Genomic DNA, 21860 nt, shown 5'->3' with positions numbered 1-21860 from the left:
TGACTTGCTTGATTGAGCATTTTAATGTTGATTTGAGTAATGAGCCTGTTGAGAATAAAGTGTCCATAATCGAAGGTGGTGGTGTACCGCAACATGCTAAAGGTAAAGAAGTTCTCTTGGAGTTTGCTACCATGTCTAAGTGATGGGTGAAAATTTAGATTTCCACACAAACTCACCGGCAAGTGTACCGGGTTGCATCAAGTAGTAATATCTCACAAGAGTGAGGTCGATCCCACAGGGATTGATGGATTGAGCAATTTTAGTTAGGTGATGAATTTAGTTTAGTGAATATTTGATGTTTTGAGTGAAACTTGGTTAACAGAAGCTAAATTACAAGAAAATAAAAGAGAGAGGATGAATTGACTAAATCTTAATAGTGCAGAAGAAGTAAATTGCAGAAACTTAAAGTGTAAGAAAGTAAAAGAGCTGAAACTTAAATTGCTAAATCTAAATTGCGGGGAAATGTAAATTGCATTAAGAGTAAAGGGATTTGGGTGTTGGGATTCAAATTGAACTAAAGAAAATGTAAATTAAAGTAAATCAAAGAGCTATGAGATGAAGAGATTCAGCTCAGTAGCAAAACAGAAATAGAAAATTGCTTGAAGACACAAACAGTAAGAAAACTTAGATCAATTGTGAAATCGTAAAAGAGAAATTGAAAATTTCAGAAGAGCAACAAGATCAAAAAGCAGATCTAGATCTCAATTGCTCTCTTGACCAAACAGAAAATAAATTGCAGAAGAAATGAAAATGAAAATAGAAGAGAAGATTTAGATCCAATTCTCCAATTCTCAGAATTATCTGAAATAAAAGCAAAGATGATTCTCAGATCAAGGAATTCAATGGAATTCTTCAATCTCAATTCAAAAACCCAAAACAGAAAGTAGAATTTGCAGAAGCAAGAACAAACAGAAAGAAAACATGATCTAATCCCAATTCCCAAATTGAAAATGAAAATTTAAAAGGGAAAAACTAAAAATGAGCCAAAGGTTCTTTTACAAATTAAATTTGATCCTTGACGAACTGATTTCCTATCGGTAAAGAAATTCACAAATATAATCGTGTTGTAAGTATAGCTCCTAAACCAACAGAAAATATTTTCGTACAAACGTTTGGTTGTCACAAGTAACAAACCCAATAAAATTTATAAACCGAAGTATTCAAACCTCGGGTTGTCTTCTCAAGGAATTGCAGGGAAGTATGATTTATTATTGGTTATGAAAAACAGTGTTTTTGGGTTTTTAAAAGGTTTGAACAAGGAACATAAATTGCAGAAATTAATAAATTAATATCTAATAAAACTCTCGACAAGGTATGAAAATCTGGAAGTCCTATCCTAGTTATCTTTATCGATGGTGATGAGAATTGAGTTTTAATCCCACTTAGTTAACCTTTATTAAAGCAAAGGAAAGTCAAGTGGACTAATTAGTTTGATCCTCAAGTCCTAGTCAATTCCTAAGAAAGGACTAGAGTTATTGGAATTCAATTCAATTAGCAACAATAACAATTATCAATCACGATGAGTTTGATAACTCAAGAGTCTCCAATTAATCAATTAAAACCAAGAATATAAAAAGCTAAATAAGAATAATAAATCTGAAATACCTCAATTTATATTAAATAAAGAAAATCCTAACATGAATGGTTCGTAAGCCAATTTGGCAACATAAGTAATCAACAAATAAAAGCATTAAAGTATCTGAAAGTAAAAGAGAAATATAAAGTGAAAGGAATATTGAACCTGTGACTGAAGATGAATTGAACTAAACTAATAGAAATCCTAAAATCCTAAATCCTAAGAGAGAGGAGAGAACCTCTCTCTCTAAAAACTACATCTAATCCTAAAATTATGAATTATGATTGTATGATATCCTTCCTCTTTGATTCCACCATTCTCTGGCTTATATTCTGTGTTTCTGGATTCAGAGTTGGGCCGAAAAAGGGTCCAGAAATCACTGGGGGCATTTTCTGCAAATTCTGGTGCGTGGCGTCTATCACGCGTTCGCGTCATCTAAGAGTTTCCCTTGTCACGCGTTCGCTTTGGTCACGCGTACGCGTCATTTGTGTTCTTCTCAAGGCACGCGTCCGCGTTAGTCACGCGTTCGCATCGATGCCTTTTCGCGCTAGGCACGCGGCTGCATCGTCCATGCGTTTGCGTCGCTGCCCTTTTCTTCAAAACTCCATGTTTGTACTTTCCTTCCATTTTTGTATGTTTCCTTTCTGTCCTCTAAGCCATTCCTGCCTTAGGAGATCTGAAAATACTTAACACACAAATCACGGCATTGAATGGTAATAAAGGGTAATTAAAATTAATATTTTTAAAGCATAAGAAACATGTTTTTCACATATATCACATAATAAGGAAGGGAAAGTAAAACCATGCAATTTACATGAATAAGTGGGTAAAGGATTGAATAAATTACTTAAATTGAGCACAAAATACATCATAAAATATGGGTTTATCAACCTCTCCACACTTAAATAATAGCATGTCCTCATGCTAAATCCAGGAGAAAGGGTAAAGTTAGAATGGTGGAATCACATGCAATGCATTCTATTCTAAATGCAAACTACCTACATGAATCATGCAACTTTAGTTATTATCCGCCTATATATATAAAGCCTACATGTGGTTAATTTATTTCATATTTTCATGGAATCATATATACATAGCAGACCCTAGATAGCATTAAAGCATTTTTACAATTGAGATGGGTAAAAGTATTTCACAAACCTGTAAGACAATTAACAATTAAGCAGAGATATATGGTGATGAGCTATTGAACCCTCACTGGATTTTTGTGTTTACTCTCTAGTCACTCAGTGTTTATTCAATCTATTCTTTTTCTATCCTTGCTTTCTAAAACTTTGTTCTTCATCTAACCAATCAACAATTATGGAATACAGACATACAAAAATCATGAGGTCTTTTTCACGGTTGTAATGGGGCCAAGGTAAAGGTAAGGGTATATGTATAAGGCTAAGTGAGCTAACAAAGTGAATCCTTGACTAGTCTAAGATCTCACCTAACACACATACTTTATATAATTTAAAGTTCTTTTACCTATTTACCCAAATTTTTCCACTTTGTATTACAAGCTCATGCATTAAATTTAATTTTGAAATTTTGTCCCATGTGCATTGATTCTTTTTTTTTTGCATTGGGGGTAATTTTTGTATCCCCTTATTTAAATACTGAAAATAAAAATTTTTTTTTTGTGTTGCACATAGAAATTTAGTTATTTTGGTTTCACATGAGCATGCTTCCCAAATATTCAAATAACTTATTCAATTCCAATTTCCCACTTTTTCTATCCTCCCATGTTCTCATAGAATTTTCCATACTTAAATTATACACAATATCTATCTTAAGCTAACCAAGGATTAAATTTGGAATTTTTATTTATTTTTCTGGTTAAGGCTAGTAATGTGGTTATAGAACAAGAGGGGATTAAAAAGGCTCAAGGGGGCTAGAAAGGGTGATGAAAAAGGTAAGCTTATTTGGGATAAGTGAGGAAAAATTCAAATGATGGCCTCAATCATCTCTTGGTATGTATCTATATTCTATATTGGACATATAGATTAAAACAAAGTAAAGAACACCAGAATGAAAAAGAAGGGCAAAACACACAGGAATGAAATTTATGGTTTGAATGTAACCATACAATTAAGCTCAAAACTCACAGGCTGTGTGTTCTTCAGCTCAAAAATCATATATCAGTTATGTATGTCATGCAAGTAGAAATCAAGAGTTCCCATTATTTTCAATGTAAATCTTAGGGTGGCCCTTAAAATCTTAGTGTTCCTCTTTGAAGAAATGTTGTTAACTAACTAACATGTAATGCTATATATACAAGGTGTGTCGATGTTTGATTATGTTAAAGTCTCTAGTTTACTTCTTTTTTTTTTTATTTTCAATTAAATCAAACTATTATATGCTAAAAAGGTAAACTATACTAATTAATCCACATATTCTATAACTAATAAGTTTAGAGTTGCAAACTAAACCAAATATCTAAGATATAAACTAAAGTGCAATCATGCGGAAATAAAGTAAAAGTACAGCAAAAGAACAATGTGCAATTACTGAAAAATAAAAATAAAGATAAAAATACAGAAAAATAAATAAAATAAGATAGAAGAGTCTGTAGTGGTTCACCAAAAAAAATAAGCCAGGGATGGCGACCTCCCCACGCTTAAAATATAGCATCATCCTCGATGCTCACTCAAGCTGGGTGTGAAGAAGTGTCATCACCGGAAGAATGGGCTGCTGGAGTCTCTGTGGTGGCCTGGGGGTCTGCAGTCTCTATGAGTGTAGTGGGATCTGTCTACTACAGTGGAGGTGCTGACTGGAGAGGAATCTCTGGGTCTGTGGCCTGGATCTGGTGAGGCTCCTCATGCTGTGGTGCAGCCTGCTCTGGTCCTCCCTGCTCGGCCTGGGTAGGTGCCTCCTCCTCATGCTCGTCCGCCTCCTCCTCAGATGGCTCTGATGGTGTGTCAGGCTCAGAGGGAATGTCATGGTGGCCAGTGCGGAGCAATAACTTTAAATGCGCATAGCGTTGCTTGTTGCGATGCTCAGATCTTGCATATCGCCGCTGGTTGTGGTGCTCCATCTGGTCTAGCTGCTGAAAAAGGCGGTACACGAGGTGGTAAATAGGCTCTGAGGCAGATGGAGGTGCAGTGGTGGTTGCTGGTGCAGCAGTGGATGAAGAAGGGGCAGCTGAAGGTGTGGCTGCCTCATCAGAAGCAGTGAGGAATGGGGGTTTGTAACCTAAAGCCTGAAACTTTCTGCTGTGAGTGATAATCTTCTTGCAGCCTGCAGCAGGTGGCTTCTCATCAGCAAGCTCCCAAGGCACGTCAGCTCGGCGGCCTAGCTGGGTGATCAGATAAGGAAATGGGAGGGTGCCTCTAACATGGACCCTGGCCATATAATGCCGGATGAAACGTGGAAGATACAGGTCCTTACCCTCCATCACACACCAGATGAGGGTGATCATAGCAGCGGGCAGCTCTGTCTCATGAGTGCTCGGCATCACATAGTTGCTCAGAATCTGGTGCCAGAGTCGATCCTCATCATTCAGATATATCAGCTTGATTCCCTTAGGCATCGCTGTATTCTTTCCCATGACCCATGGGACAGTGGGATCAAGGGCTATCCTCTGCTTGACAGCATCCCAGTCAAATCTCATAAATCTCATATCCTCTTCAGCCTTTTGGTAACCGTCAGGCTGATCTGACTTAGGCAGAAGCTGGAGGATGTCCTCAATAGCTTCCTCAGTGACCAAAATCTGTTTTCCTCTGAGGTGCACTGCATCCAGAGAAGTCTTGAAATAGTTACAGTAAAATTCTCGGACACAGGAAGCATTGACCTCTGTCAAGTTTCCTTCCAAGAAGAACCAGCCTCTCTGTTTTATCTGTTCGGAGGTGTACTGATGTAGTTCTTCTGGAATTTTTAGAGTTCTTTCTAGGTACAGGTTCCTGGAAGTGGCAAACACTGGATACTTCTGCTCACAATATCTGTTTGCAAATTTAACTAGATCTGTGGCAATGAATAGCTGGTCATCCTTCTCCTGCGGGGTAAAGTGCTTTTCCCGCCAGGAGTCGTCATGCAAAATGTCGAGGATGGTCATAGAGGATTCGCCTCTTTTCCTTTTGCTAGTGGTTGCTTTGCCTTTTCCTTTGCGCTGAGGGTCAAACATCCTAGTATGTGTATGAACAGAGGTGAGGGCAGAGAGATGGTGGTGGTGACGCAGCGGCACTGGGAGGGAACACAGCGGCGCGGTGGTGGAGCGGGAATGGCGTGGTGGACACAGGGGTTTGGGTTGGGCGAGGTGGGTGATGGAGAGAAGGTTGGGGCGAGGGTTGTGGTGGTGGGCAGTGGTGGTGGAAGACGGCGGTCTGAGGGTGGCCGCGGAGGGGGGGCAGTGGCAGAGGGATGGTTAAGAGGGGAGGGAGGAGAAGAAGGGGAGAAAGAAGAGAGGGCGGGTGTGTCACGGGGTGGTCTGGGTGGTTAGGGGTGGGTGGCACAGTGGTGGTGGTGTTTGGGTGGTGGAGTTTGGTTGTAGAGGGGGTTGCAGTGGCAGAGGGGAGTGGAAGGGTGGTTAGAGGACGTGATGGGGTTGGGGTTCGCGTGACTTGGGGTTAGTGGATTCAAATCCACGCGAACGCGTGGGGCAACCGATCGCGTGATTAGGGCAAAATGGGTATGACGCGGTCGCGTGGTTGACGCAATCGCGTAAATTGAGTAAAAGATGAGTGACGCGGATGCGTGAGGCACGTGAACGCGTCGCTGTGAATTGTGCTAGACGCACAGTTTCAGCGTCGTTTTGGAGCAACTCTCTATTTCCATTTAGGGGCCATAATATCCACGTGACGCAGACGCGTCGCTCACGCTTTGGCATGGGATGAGTGTTTTGCAAGTGACGCGTTCGCGTCAGGGACGTGAACGCGTAGACCGTTTTGTGCTAAACGCACGCCAGCCGCACGATTCCAGCCCAACTTTCTGGGCGTTGGATCTTTACGCCGATTTCCATTTCATGCCCACGCGTGGCCTGCGCGCTCGCGTGGGGTGATCTCTCTTTTTTTTTTAATGCAATTATGCAGTATGCAATATACAGTGCTAATGTAGATGCTATGAATAATTCCAGGTTCAATGAAAATAAAATAAAAACAAACAACATGAAATAAAATTGAAAAAGAAACGATCATACCATGGTGGTTTGTCTCCCACCTAGCACTTTTAGTTAAAGTCCTTAAGTTGAACATTTGATGAGCTTCCTATTATGGTGGCTTGTGCTTAAATTCATCCAGAAATCTCCACCAATGTTTGGAATGCCAACAGCCTCTGGGGTCCCAAACAAGGCACGTAAAGCCTTTGAGCAGCTTCAAACAGATTCTCAGGCTCCCGGGGGTGACGAATGTCCGAATAGATTCCAGGATCCCAAACCTTGCTTTTGCACCAGCCCTTGTCTGTTATTGTATTTTTCCAGCCTGGCGGTTTGGAAGTTGTATTCTCACCAAGATGACTAGACGTCTTTCGAGACCCATTCAATTGAACATGATACCAATCCGTGCTCTTCGAATTGAAGTGTGGAACCTTATTGAATCTTGCACACCAGCTCTGAGTACGAGCCATTTCCTTCTTACTCTTAAAGCCGCAGAGAGCTCTAAGCTGGCCATCTGTTTCAAGCAAACCATATTCAAGTGGAAAAGTAAAGATAAAGGTTAAGGATTGTACCCACTTGAAGCTTGTATTAGGTGGTAATGGCCTTGGGATAGGTGTTTCCAGTGGTTCTGTAAGCTCTACTCCCTTGTATTCTTCTGTGAATTCCTCCACTTCTTTGCAAAATTCTTCAACTGCAATTGCATCTTGATCAAAGTCTTCTATGTCTTCCTCGTCACTCAAGTCATAAGTTGGAGGTTGAGAGAAATCTACCTTGACATCATCTTCGTATTCACTTGGATAAGGTTCTTCAGGCTCAAGGAGTTCAGTTGCGGATGTAAGTTCGTGACTAGAAGAGCTTGATTCATGATCATCACTGCCTATGGAATCAACTTCTTGGTCTGTTCCGTCCAATTTTTCACAACGTATATGCTTTGGAGGTTGTGCACTGTCCTCCTCGGCATCAAATTCGAACTTCTCGGCGGAATCCTTTACAGTTCTCGATTCCCATGGAGGTTCAACATCTCCTAAATCTTCAACCACTTCTTCCTCTACAACTATTATGGCTTCCTCTACTTGTTCCAATACAAAGCCATGCTCCTCATTGTCCACCGAAGTTTCTAGTATCTCCTTCATGCTTCGCTCTTCTTTTGATTCCCCACATATAGCCATGTGAGTACTTTGAGTGCTCAGATATTGGGAAGCTAATTTATTTACTACCTTGGTTAAGGCAGTAGTGAGTTCCAGTAAATCCCTTTGCATCTTCACTTGTCCTTGAAGAAGAATATGAAGGGTGTCATCCATTGGAGATTGGGGTGGATATGAGGGATCATTATTTTGGAGGAACGGTTCATCATAAGAATGTAGTGGTTCTTGGGAGTGATTGGATTGGAATCGGGGTGGATATGGATTAAGGTTATAGGGAGCTCGTGAGTATGGTGGTTCAAAGCTATGTTGAGAGGGTGGTTCAATAGCACAGGGTGGAACTTGTTGATAACTACAAGGGGGTCCACCATATCTATCAGCTTGGTATGCATTGTAGAATGGTCGTCGTCTGTGATACTGTGGAGCGTGTTGTTGTCTAAAGGGTTGATCAAGTCCTCGTGGCTCCATCCATCCTTGATTACGCTGACCTTGATGCATGTTCCTGCTATAGCTTTCTTTCCCTTCAACAATATTAGAACCAAACTCAAAGCGAAAGGGGTGAGAACTCATGGTAGCTAATAAGAATTAAAAATGAAAACAGAAACAAATAAAAAGGCAAAAGAAAAATATTTACAATAACCAATAATAAGGCACACGTTTGCAATTTCCCGGCGACGGCGCCATTTTGACGAACTGATTTCCTATCGGTAAAGAAATTCACAAATATAATCGCGTTGTAAGTATAGCTCCTAAACCAACAGAAAATCTTTTTGTACAAACGTTTGGTTGTCATAAGTAACAAACCCAATAAAATTTATAAACCGAAGTATTCAAACCTCGGGTCGTCTTCTCAAGGAATTACAGGGAAGTATGATTTATTATTGGTTATGAAAAATAGTGTTTTTGAGTTTTTAAAAGGTTTGAACAAGGAACATAAATTGCAGGAATTAATAAATTAATATCTAATAAAACTCTTGGTAAGGTATGAAAATCTGGAAGTCCTATCCTAGTTATCTTTATCGATGGTGATGAGAATTGAGTTTTAATCCCACTTAGTTAACCTTTATTAAAGCAAAGAAAAGTCAAGTGGACTAATTAGTTTGATCCTCAAGTCCTAGTCAATTCCTAAGAAAGGACTAGAGTTATTGGAATTCAATTCAATTAGCAACAATAACAATTATCAATCACGATGAGTTTGATAACTCAAGAGTCTCCAATTAATCAATTAAAACCAAGAATATAAAAAGCTAAATAAGAATCATAAATCTAAAATACCTCAATTTATATTAAATAAAGAAAATCCTAACATGAATGGTTCGTAAGCCAATTTGGCAACATAAGTAATCAACAAATAAAAGCATTAAAGTATCTGAAAGTAAAAGAGAAATATAAAGTAAAAGGAATATTGAACCTATGACTGAAGATGAATTGAACTAAACTAATAGAAATCCTAAAATCCTAAATCCTAAGAGAGAGGAGAGAACCTCTCTCTCTAAAAACTACATCTAATCCTAAATTATGAATTATGATTGTATGATATCCTTCCTCTTTGATTCTTCCATTCTCTGGCTTATATTCTATGTTTCTGGATTTAGAATTGGGCCGAAAAAGGGTCCAGAAATCACTGGGGGTGTTTTCTGCAAATTATGGTGCGTGGCGTTTGTCACGCGTTCGCATAGGTCACGCATTCGCGTCATCTGAGAGTTTTCCTTGTTACGCGTTTGCTTCGGTCACGCGTACCCGTCATTTGCGTTCTGCTCAAGGCACACGTCCGCGTCAGTCACGCGTTCGCGTCGATGCCTTTTTGCGCTAGGCACGCGGCTGCGTCGTCCATGCGTTCGCGTCGCTGCCCTTTTCTTCAAAACTCCATTTTTGTGCTTTTCTTCCATTTTTGTATGTTTCCTTTCTGTCCTCTAAGCCATTCCTGCCTTAGGATATCTGAAAATACTTAACACACAAATCACGGCATCGAATGGTAATAAAGGGTAATTAAAATTAATATTTTTAAAGCATAGGAAACATGTTTTTCACATATATCACATAATAAGGAAGGGAAAGTAAAACCATGCAATTTACATGAATAAGTGGGTGAAGGATTGGATAAATTACTTAAATTGAGCACAAAATACATCATAAAATATGGGTTTATCAATCCTATTTATACACTTTCTATTTTGGTCTTCAAAATTTGGAATGGGCCTTTGGCTTTGGACTTGAAGGAGAGTGGATTCGGATGGCTTGGTTCAAGTGGCATGGGTCAGGGTGGAGTTGGCCAGCTCCCAGGGAAGCACTCCATTTGGAATAGTGAACTCCACATTGACATCTTGTGGCGTGCCAAATTGGTGCTCCTTGTGTGCATTTGGCCTTCCTAGGGTTCAATAAGTGAACGCTACCTTCACTCTTTGAATGTGGCTCTTGCTGAGTCTTCCTCCCCAAGGCTTGAAGCACGAAAACGTTGCCACAAGAGAATGCTACGTTCTAATTTTTGAACGCTACCATTCCTTGGTGCGTGCCTCCCTCTTCGAGCATGATAAAGTTCACAAAAGTGAACGTGGCGTTCAAATTTTTGAACGCTACTTCTTGCCATGCGCCTTGGTGAGCGAGTTCCCTTCATGGGTGCTCTCCTTTGATGAGCACTCCGTTTGCAATTTTGAGCGCTACCTAGTACTTTTTTGTGCCTTCCTCTTGGTTGATGCCCGAAAAAGGTGAGGATAGTGAACTTGGCATTCACTTTTGTGAACGTTACCCTTTTGGTTGGCCAACAATCCTTGCTTCCAAGCCAAGATCCACGAGAAAGGTAAAAGAGTGAACGCTATGTTCACTATTGCAACGCTTTCTTGGCTCTTCCCTTTCTTCCTCATTTCTTCACCTACAAGCAACCAAACAACCAATCAAAGTCTCACCAAAATCACAAGATCTTTGCATTATTCATAAAATCAATTAATTCTATCTTAAACCTTATAATTTTGTGTAAAATAAATGATGTTTGATTGATTCAAAATGATCATGAAAATCCACTCCAATTACTTACTTATTGTGCAAGAAAGTACATAAAACCTAATGAAACTAATGAGAAATGCTTGTAAAACTAGCATAAGATAACTTGTCATCACAACACCAAACTTAAATCTTGCTTGTCCCCAAGCAAGCACTAAACATGAGAAGAAATGAAATGAAATAGAGAAGCACATATCCTTATTTAGCAGATAATTGAATTGAGATCATGGGATTTTATGCAGACAAGATGCAGCTCACTTATTCTTTGCTGATAGATAAGAAATGCTTCTTTGAGGATTGACGAGAGTTGCTGTCATAATTCCTTGCTCTTTGATTGATCCCTTTTTTATTTTTCCTTATTTCTTTTGGTTAAAAAGCTTATTTCTCAATGGTAACTCAGTGTCAAGTGTTGTAGCAGCCTTTTGGCTCAATTTTTCTCAACACTTCTTCACTACAGACACTTGGCTCACAATTCTTCTTAGGAACATTGATGCCCAGCACCTCTTTGGGTTACTAAATGCTTTGTAACTAGGTTGCTCTTGATAATGGACTTTTGGTTGATAATCCTAAATTAGTTAACCCAAGTTACCAAGTTTTAAAAGACTCCTCAGAACCTAATTGTCCAAGCATATCCTAGTACAAAAAACACCACAGCCATATGTCCTAAGGTCTAAGCTATTGGTGTCTAGCCTTATTATTTGTTTCTTTTATTTTTGTTGCCAATCCTTGGCTTTTCTTTTCTTTTTATTTCTTTTCATTAATAAAAGGTTTCATATCAGCAACTAAGTTCACACTACAAAGGACATTCTATTAAGTAGCTTTTATTATTAAGCTTATCATCTAATCAAACAATCACCACCACAGAATTTAATTCTAATTCCTACCACATTGGACACTTACTCTCTATGTCAAACATTTTCTCTTATTGATGCAAAAGGGAAACAAAACATAATTCAGCAAATGAGTGATAACAAGCATTTACACTAGTGTAGACATCAAAATTTGTATTATTTGAACTAACATAAAGGTAGACAGCAAATTCTTATTCAGAACATTTTAAAGCAAAATGAATTTTGTGACAATACAACCTCTCATGGGTGTCTTGCAGCTTTCCTTTTATCATCATCTTTCACTTTTGCATTTCCCTTGGTGATGATTCTTTCAAGAGGTTGAGTGTCTTTTCTGCATAATTATTGGAAGTTGCTTGTTTTTCCAAGCACTTAGGCGAATGGTTAGCATGCATGAATTATGGTAGTTTCTTGAACTTACTTTGGTGAGGGAACACCAAAATTAGTCCCTTGCTACTATCTATGATGCATCAGTTACATGAAACAGTGTGCTTTTGCTAAAAGTAATAAACTAAAAACTAAAAGATAGACAATGGTTTAGTGATTTCCCTGATTGCTTGGAGTTAGTAACTGTTTATGCAGAGGGTTAAAATGTGTTTTTAAATGAGATCTTTAGTGGAACACCAAACTTAGCATCCTTCATTCACCCTTAAATTATTTTGGTGTGCAACACCAAACTTAGCATCCTTCATTCACCCTTAAATTATTTTGGTGTGCAACACCAAACTTAGCTCCTTGCAATACAGATAAGTCTACTTAACCTTTTTATTGAAATAGCTTAGGAAAAGAAAACTACGTCATGGTTGGGTTGCCTCCCAACAAAGGCTCTTTTAATGTCACTAGCTTGACATCCTTCATTCTTGCTCAACTTAACTTATGAATCTCCTTCTCTTTGTCCCAAGAGCCTCCCAAATAATGCTTTGCCCTGTGACCGTTTGTGATGCACGGAAAACTTGTCTCATAACAAATTTCCTTCGGCAAGTGTACCGAATTTGTCGTCAAGTAAAAACTCACAATAGAGTGAGGTCGAATCCCACAGGGATTGATTGATCAAGCAACTTTAACTAGAGGAATGTTCTAGTTGAGCGAATCAGAATTTGAGTTGAGAATTGCAGAAAATTAAATGGCGAGAAAGTAAATAACAAAAAAGTAAATGCTGGAAATAAAGAGCTGAATGTAGATGACGGAAAGTAAATTGCAGAATCTTAAATGGGAATGGGGTAATTGCTCATAAAAGTAAATGACAGAAATTAAAGAGAATGGGTAAGATCAGAAATGGGGAGTTCATTGGGCTCAGGAGATGTTGCATTCTCCGGATCAATTACATTTTCATCTCTTCTTCAATCAATGCACTCATTGATCTCCTTGGCAATCTTAAGTGATTGAATTACAATTTCTTGTAATTCAATCTCTCAAATCTTGATCAATAGCCAATTCCTTGGTCAATTGCTGATGAGAAGAGATGAAGTATGGTCACTGATTATACCACATGCATTTCCCAAATCAAGTGTTGAGAGGATTATAGTCACATATCCATCCAAACCCAATTTGGTCCAGCATGAGAAAGCATTTCTAGCATGATCTCTTCATTCCTCTTTCAAGGTTCAGAAGAGATCCAAGTTTGAATAGCTTCTTTTCCAAGATAACTACCCAATTGGATGAAGATCGAAAGCTTTCAAGTAAAATCAAGAGAAAAGATAGAAGAAGAATAATAAAAATTAGTATTGATCCATCAAATTACAACAGAGCTCCCTAACCCAATGAAAGGGGTTTAGTTCTTCATAGCTCTGGAAAATGAAAACAAAGATGGAAAATACATGATGAAACTAGAAGTGCAGAGAAAGTAAAATACAGAGAGTAGTTCTATGCCAAGAGGCTCCCTATAATTTCCAACCCTCATTCAATTCAAAGCTACTCCTATATATACTACTCTTCTGATCTTCTAGTTGGCTCTTCAAGTCTTGGGTATGGGCCTTTGGATCTTGAGTTTGAAGCAGTTATCTTCTTCATTGGGCTTGGCTTTACTTGCAGAGAGAAAGTGTGAAGTGGGCAGAGACTTTAGCTCAGGACGTTAGAGGTGTTAACGTTCAGCGAAAATATGGGTTTGAGAACGTTAGTGACAATTACCTTTTTCACTAACGTTCCTCACCAAAGTAAGAGCCACGTTAACTTCAACGTTAGTGGTACAAACGTTGCCACTAATGTTGCCTCTATGTCCTTCGCGCACGTTATTGGGACTCACCTTTCCCAGTAACGTTGAGAAGGCTCCCCCTTCCTTACGTTAGAGTCCACATTAACTTAGTTAACGTGGCTCTTTTAACGTAGGCTTGCCAACATTCGAGAATGTTAGTGACACTTACCTTTATCACTAACGTTCCAATGTGCCCTTAGCTCCCACGTTAGAGTCCACGTTAGAGTCCACGTTAACCTAGCCATCTCCAATGTTAGTGACAAAGGTGAATGTCACTAACGTTGGCTCATCATCTCTCCTCCTCACGTTAGCTTCCAGGTTAACTAAGTTAACGTGGGAGTTAACGTGGCTCATTGTGGCTTGTGTGGACTCCTTCCAACGTTAGTGACAACGTTAGGTGTCACTAACGTTGGCGATCACCTTCCTTCTTCACGTTAGCTTCCACGTTAACTAGGTTAACGTGGGAGTTAACGTGGCTTATTGGGGCTTGTGTGGGTTAATCCCAACGTTAGTGACAATGTTTGGTGTCACTAACGTTGTCGACCACCTACTTTCTTCACGTTAGCTTCCACGTTAACTAGGTTAACGTGGGAGTTAACGTGGCTTATTGTGACTTGGCCAACGTTAGTGACAAAGTTGAATGTCACTAACATTGGTGCCTAGCCTTATTGCTTACTCTTTTTCTTTTATTTTTCACCCTTTATTGTTCTTTCCCTTTTTCTTATTATGATCTTCTTATTTAGCTAGTCTCATGGGGTGTATTCAAAGCATATGATTCAGGACAGATAGTTGTCTTCCCACCTTATGGTTGAACCAACTTAGCTAACTTATGACTATACCATAAACTCATGAACTTACTCCATAGTATGAACTCCTCTCTGGTCTTTTGAAACACTCATTCTCTTTTTTATTTGATTCAAAGGGACAAGCATACAAGTAAGCAAAGTACGGATGCAGTGACATAAAGACTAGCAAACATAGACCTCTTCAACAAAAAACTTAAAAGACAGAATTTAAAAAGGTTCAAACTAACATTTAACTATTAATCAAGATTGCATTTGGACTTCCAATTTTCAACATTCTAAGTACATGGAATTAAGTGACAATACAACCTTTAGGGGATGGTTTCTAGTTGTCCCCTTTTTGTCATCATCCTGGTCTTTGCTACCTCACTTCCTTGGGTGAAGGTGCACCATTTCCTTATAAGATTCCTGCAAAGTTATTGGAAGTTGCTTGTTCCCAAAGCACTTGAGAAATAGTTAGCTTGCATGTATGCTTGTGACTTCTGAACTTAATTTGGTGTGTCAACACCAAACTTAGTTCCTTGCCCAGTACAGAACCTTGCATATACGCAGAGAACCTCATATCTTGTTGTTTAACAAAACAATTATCAACTAAAATCTAACTAAATCTAAGTGGTTTCCATTGATTGATTGGAGCTAGCAATGTGCTTTGGGAATGGAGTGTGATTCTAACTAAATTCCTTTGGTGGAACACCAAACTTAAAATCACACTTTCACTCTTGAATTGTTTTGGTGTGGAACACCAAACTTAGCTCCTCGGAATACAGGGGAAACAACTTGTGATCCTTATTGAAATAAAGATGAAAAGGAAACAACCTGAGGTTGGGTTGCCTCGCAACAGAGCGCTCTTTTATCGTCGCTAGCTCGACGGTTCCTCCTTTACTTGAGATGGTAATTTACTCTGGGGTTTTCCCCCATGTTGCCCAGATAGTGCTTGAGTCTTTGTCCGTTCACTGTAAAAGTCCTCTCTGAACCTTCATCCATGATTTCGATGTGTCCATATGGTGAAACTTTTGTGACAAGAAAAGGTCCGGACCACCTTGATTTGAGTTTTCCTGGGAATAGTCTCAATTTGGAATTGTAAAGGAGTACTCGCTGCCCCTTTTCGAAACTCCTGGGTGCAAGATGCAGGTCATGTCTTCTCTTTGCCTTCTCTTTATACATCTTGGTGTTTTCATAGGCTTGTGACCTGAATTCCTCCATCTCTTGCAGCTGCAAGATCCTCTTTGCACCAGCAGCAATGCTGTCAAAATTTAGTATCTTGATAGCCCAGAGAGCTTTGTGTTCCAGCTCCAGGGGTAAATGACAAGCTTTCCTATACACTAGTTGATATGGGGACATTCCAATTGGTGTTTTGAATGCTATTCTGTATGCCCAAAGAGCATCATCCAGCTTCTTCAACCAATCCTTTCTTGATGTGCCCACAGTCTTTTCTAGGATCCTTTTTAGCTCTCTGTTGGATATCTCAGTTTGTCCACTTGTTTGGGGATGGTAAGGCGTGGCTACCTTATGTTTTACCCCATATCGTAGGAGAAGAGCTTCTAGTGGTCTGTTACAAAAATGGCTCCCTCCATCACTGATGAGTGCTCGTGGGACTCCAAACCGGCTAAAGATATTCTTCCTAAGGAAGTTCATGACCACCCTGTTATCATTTGTTGGGGTTGCAATAGCCTCTACCCACTTAGAAACGTAATCCACTGCTACCAAGATGTACTTGTTTGCATATGAGGTTGGGAATGGTCCCATGAAATCGATTCCCCACACATCAAACAATTCCAGTTCCAAGATGAAATTTTGTGGCATCTCATTTCTTTTGGGCAAGTTTCCAGATCTTTGGCATTCATTGCAGCTCTTTACTAGTTCTTTGGCATCCTTGAAAAGGGTGGACCAGAAAAATCCGCTTTGTAACACCTTTGCTGTAGTTCTGTCCCCTCCAAAGTGGCCTCCATAGCATGAGCCGTGGCAGTTCCATAGGACCTCTCGTCCTTCTTCTTCCGAAACACATCTCCTAAGGATTCCATCTGAACACTTCTTGAAGAGATATGGCTCATCCCAGACAAAGCATTTTGCATCATTCATGAGCTTCCTTTTTTGATGTTTATTTATCTCTGGAGGTAAGGCCCCAGTTGCCTTGAAGTTGGCAATGTCTGCGAACCATGGTGCTTTGTGAACTGTCATCAACTGCTCATTAGGGAAGAGCTCGTTCACACTTGTATCATGTGCTCCACCTTTATCCTGAGAAATCCTGGATAGGTGATCTGCTACCTTGTTCTCCACTCCTTTCTTGTCTCTGATTTCAATATTGAATTCATGCAGCAATAAGATCCATCTTATTAGTCTTGGTTTTGATTCTTGCTTGGCAAACAAATATTTAAGTGTTGTGTGATCTGTAAAAATAATTACTTTAGCACCAATGAGGTATGATCTAAACTTGTTAAATGCAAAAACTATTGCTAGTAACTCCTTTTCAGTAGTGGTATAATTTCTTTGAGTATCATTAAGGACTTTGCTAGCATAGTATATCACATGGACTAAGTTGCCTTTCCTCTGTCCTAACACTGCCCCAACTGCAAAATCAGATGCATCACACATCAATTCAAACGGTAAATTCCAATCAGGTGGGGAAATAATAGGAGCAGAGGACAACCTCATTTTCAAATTTTCAAAGGCTAACATGCATGTTTCATCAAAGATAAATGGTGTATCAGATACAAGGAGATTGCTTAAGGGCTTGGCTATCTTTGAAAAATCTTTAATAGACCTTCTATAAAAACCAGCATGCCCCAAAAAGCTTCTAATTGCCTTGACATCACTGGGTGGAGGCAGTTTTTCAATAAGTTCTACTTTAGCTCTGTCAACCTCAATCCCTTGGTTAGAAACTTTGTGACCAAGGACTATTCCTCCTGTCACCATAAAGTGACATTTCTCCCAGTTCAAAACCAGATTGGTCTCTTGGCATCTTTTCAATACCAAAGCGAGGTGATGTAGGCAACTAGGGAAGGAATCTCCGAATACCGAGAAATCATCCATAAAAACTTCAATGAATTTTTCTATCATATCTGAAAAGATAGAAAGCATGCAGCGTTGGAAAGTCGCAGGTGCATTACATAGCCCAAATGGCATGCGCCTGTAAGCAAACACTCCATATGGGCAAGTGAATGAGGTTTTCTCTTGATCCCTGGGATCAACCACTATTTGGTTATATCCTGAATAACCGTTGAGAAAACAATAATATGCGTGCCCTGCAAGTCTTTCCAACATCTGATCCATGAATGGAAGGGGAAATGATCTTTTCGTGTAGCCTCATTGAGCTTCCTGTAGTCTATACACATCCGCCATCCTGTGACTGTCCTTGTAGGAATTAGTTCGTTCTTCTCACTGGGAACCACGGTAATTCCTCCCTTTTTTGGGACGACATGCACGGGGCTAACCCAGGGGCTGTCTGAGATTGGGTAGATTACCCCCCTTGCCATAACTTCATAACTTCCTTCTGTACGACTTCCTTCATGATTGGGTTCAACCTCCTTTGGGATTGAATGGATGGTTTGGCATCATCTTCCAGCAGTATCTTGTGCATGCATATGGTCGAACTTATCCCCTTCAGGTCAGCAAGTGTCCAACCAATGGCATCCTTGTGCTGTCGCAGTACTTTGATCAGTTCATCCTCTTGATCTTTGCTGAGGCATGAGCTTATGATCACTGGGTAATTTTCATTTCCTCCTAAGTATGCATATTTGAGAGTGGGTGGCAGTGCTTTGAGTTCAAGTTTAGGTGCTTCTGTCTTTTCGTTCTCTTCCTTTGGTGCACCTGGTATGCCAATTTCTGTTGTTGCAACCTCTTCACTTGATGTACACTCTTCCTCTATTATTCTTTCGGGCTCTTCAGACTCTTCTTCTTCAAAACTCTCCTGCACCTCCTCTTCAAGTGAGTCCAACCTAATACATTCTCCCAGTTGTTCTTGTGGGTAACTCATGGCCTTGAACACATTGATCGTCATCTTTTCATTGTGTAATTTCAGGGTGAGATCTCCTTTTTGTACATCAATGACAGCTCCAGTAGTGGCCAAGAATGACCTTCCCAGGATGATGGAAGCCTTGGCTTCCTCCTGCATGTCCAGCACTACAAAGTCTGCTGGGAAGATAAAATCTCCCACTTTCACCAGCAAATCTTCTACGACGCCATACGGGAACGTGAACGATCGGTCTGCCAATTGTAGGGCCATCTTTGTTAGTTTAGCCTCCTCAATCTTCATCTTTCTCATCATAGCTACCGACATCAAATTGATGCTGGCTCCTAAGTCACAAAGAGCTTTCTCCACTGTGATTTCCCCTATAATACAAGGGATCTGAAAACTCCCAGGATCCTTCAATTTCTGGGGCAGTTTGTGCTGAATGATAGCACTACATTCTTCGGTTAATATCACAGTCTCGTTGTTCTTCCAGCTTCTTTTCTTAGTCATTAGCTCCTTTAAAAACTTGGCGTAGAGTGGCATTTGTTCTTTTGCTTCAACAAAGGGTATGTTGATTTGTAGTTTCTTGAAGATTTCCAAAAATCTCGAAAACTAGTTGTCATCCCCCTTCTTCTTTAATTGCTGAGGATATGGGACTCTTGGTACGTCTGGCTTCAGTACTCCTTCCCCTTTTTGTGAACTCAGATTAGGAACTTGAGCTCCATCCTGCTCTTCTTCCTCTTTATCTGAGTCCTTTTCTTGTTGTTTCTGGGGGGTTTCCTTCAGTTCCTTCCCACTCCGAAGGGTGATAGCCTAACACTCCTCCCTTTGTGTTGAGCTAGTATTGCTGCGAAGGTTGTGGCTGGAAATTTGTTTGAATAAGTAGCCAATTTGTGTCTCAAGTTTCTTGATGGCAGCATCCTGATTCTGCATATTGGACATCACTTCTTCTCGAAATGCTTTACTATCTTGAATCTCTTTGCCTATGCCTTCAAGTAGATTCTCAATCCTTGAGAGTCTGTCATCAAATGATTGTAGATCGGGATTAGAGGTGGAAGGATGAGGTAAGTTATTTTGGTTTTGATGTGGATGTGGAGAGGTGTTGTTATGGGAGTGTTGATATGGTCTAGATGTGAAATGTTGGTAAGCTGCATTGTTGGGATTTAGGCGTCTTTGATTAAAACTTTAGTCTTATTGATTTCCCCACCCAACGTTTGGGTGATTCCTCCATCCAGGGTTGTAGGTCTTGGAGTATGGATCATGGTTTTTTCTAGGTGAATTCCCAATGTAGTTGACTTGCTCTTGACTTCCCTCTGCTTCTTCATTCACTCCTTCTTGGGTTGTTGATGAAGTGGTGATTGCTGCTACTTGGTTCCTCTCCATCTTCTTGGTTAGGTCAGCCAGCTACTTGGTAATGAGCTTGTTCTGAGCCAGCAGAGCATCTACATTGTTTAGCTCCATCACTCCTCTAGTGTTCCCTCTTTCGGAAGCATAGAAGTAGTCATTCTCTGCTACAGTTTCAATGACATCTATGGCCTCCTCAATGGTCTTCTTCTTGTTCAAAGATCCTCCAGATGAATGGTCTACGGCCTTCTTTGACTCATAAGAGAGCCCTTCATAGAAAATGTGCAGCTGCACCCATTCGTTGAACATGTCAGGTGGACACCTCCTTGTCAGGTCCTTAAACCTCTCCCATGCTTCATACAGAGTCTCACCATCTTGTTGCCTGAAAGTTTGGACTTCAGCTCTCAGCCTATTGATTCGTTGAGGGGGTAAAATCTTGCTAAGAATTTGTTCACCACATCTTCCCAAGTTGTCAAGCTCTCCTTTGGGAAAGACTCCAGCCACTTAGCTGCCTTATCCTTGAGTGAGAATGGAAATAAGAGCACTCTATAGGCGTCAGGATGAACACCATTAGACTTCACTGTGTCACAAATTCTCAGAAAGGTGGTTAGATGTTGATTGGGGTCTTCTTGGACACTTCCTCCGAACGAACAGTTGTTCTAAACAAGGGTGATGAGCTGTGGTTTCAGTTCAAAATTGTTGGCGTGGATGGTTGGCTTTTGAATGCTACTTTCACAGTTTCCTGGGTTTGGATTGATGTAAGAGCCTAAAACTCTTCTATCCTCCCCAGCATGATTTGCTCGACCTCCTTTGCCATGGTTGTGAGTCTCTTCTTCATGATGGTTTTCCATGTTTTCTTCCATGTTTGGTTCAACGTATTCCTCCTCTTCCTCAGCACCAACTACTCTTTTTCCTCTTGCTTTCCTCCTTAATCTCAAGAAGGTCCTCTCAGGTTCAGAATCAAAGGAAGTTGAAGCCCCGCTTCTTCTCCCTGTCATACAACCAACAAGTACAAGCAAGGAAAATAGATGCAGAAAGTATTTCTGTCAAAATTACTGTTAGTGTGAGTGATACAATATATCAAACAGTTAGTGGGTTAGTGAAATGAATGGTAAATAACTAAAAACGAAAAAGTAGGGGGAATGGAAGAAATTAACTAAAACTGAAAGTAAATTACTCAAACAAAAAATTAAATCAAACAAAAATAAAATGCTCAATCTAGTGATCCTCCAATTTAATCATTGTTGATGTACAATCAATCCCCGGCAACGGCGCCATAAACTTGATGCACGGAAAACTTGTCTCATAACAAATTTCCTTCGGCAAGTGTACCGAATTTGTCGTCAAGTAAAAACTCACAATAGAGTGAGGTCGAATCCCACAGGGATTGATTGATCAAGCAACTCTAACTAGAGAAATGTTCTAGTTGAGCGAATCAAAATTTGAGTTGAGAATTGCAGAAAATTAAATGGCGGGAAAGTAAATAACAGAAAAGTAAATGCTAGAAATAAAGAGCTGAATGTAGATGACGAAAAGTAAATTGCAGAATCTTAAATGGGAATGGGGTAATTGCTCATAAAAGTAAATGACAGAAATTAAAGAGAATGGGTAAGATCAGAAATGGGGAGTTCATTGGGCTCAGGAGATGTTGCATTCTCTGGATCAATTTCATTTTCATCTCTTCCTCAATCAATGCACTCATTGATCTCCTTGGAAATCTTAAGTGATCGAATTACAATTCCCTGTAATTCAATCTCTCAAATCTTGATCAATAGCCAATTCCTTGGTCAATTGCTGATGAGAAGAGATGAAGTATGGTCACTGATTATACCACATGCATTTCCCAAATCAAGTATTGAGAGGATTATAGTCACATATTGCTCCAGCATGAGAAAGTATTTCTAGCATGATCTCTTCATTC

This window comes from Arachis ipaensis, chromosome B01 (genome assembly GCF_000816755.2).
Source record: "Arachis ipaensis cultivar K30076 chromosome B01, Araip1.1, whole genome shotgun sequence".
In the NCBI taxonomy this organism is placed as follows: Eukaryota; Viridiplantae; Streptophyta; class Magnoliopsida; order Fabales; family Fabaceae; genus Arachis; species Arachis ipaensis.
This window is presented reverse-complemented; position numbering follows the sequence as displayed.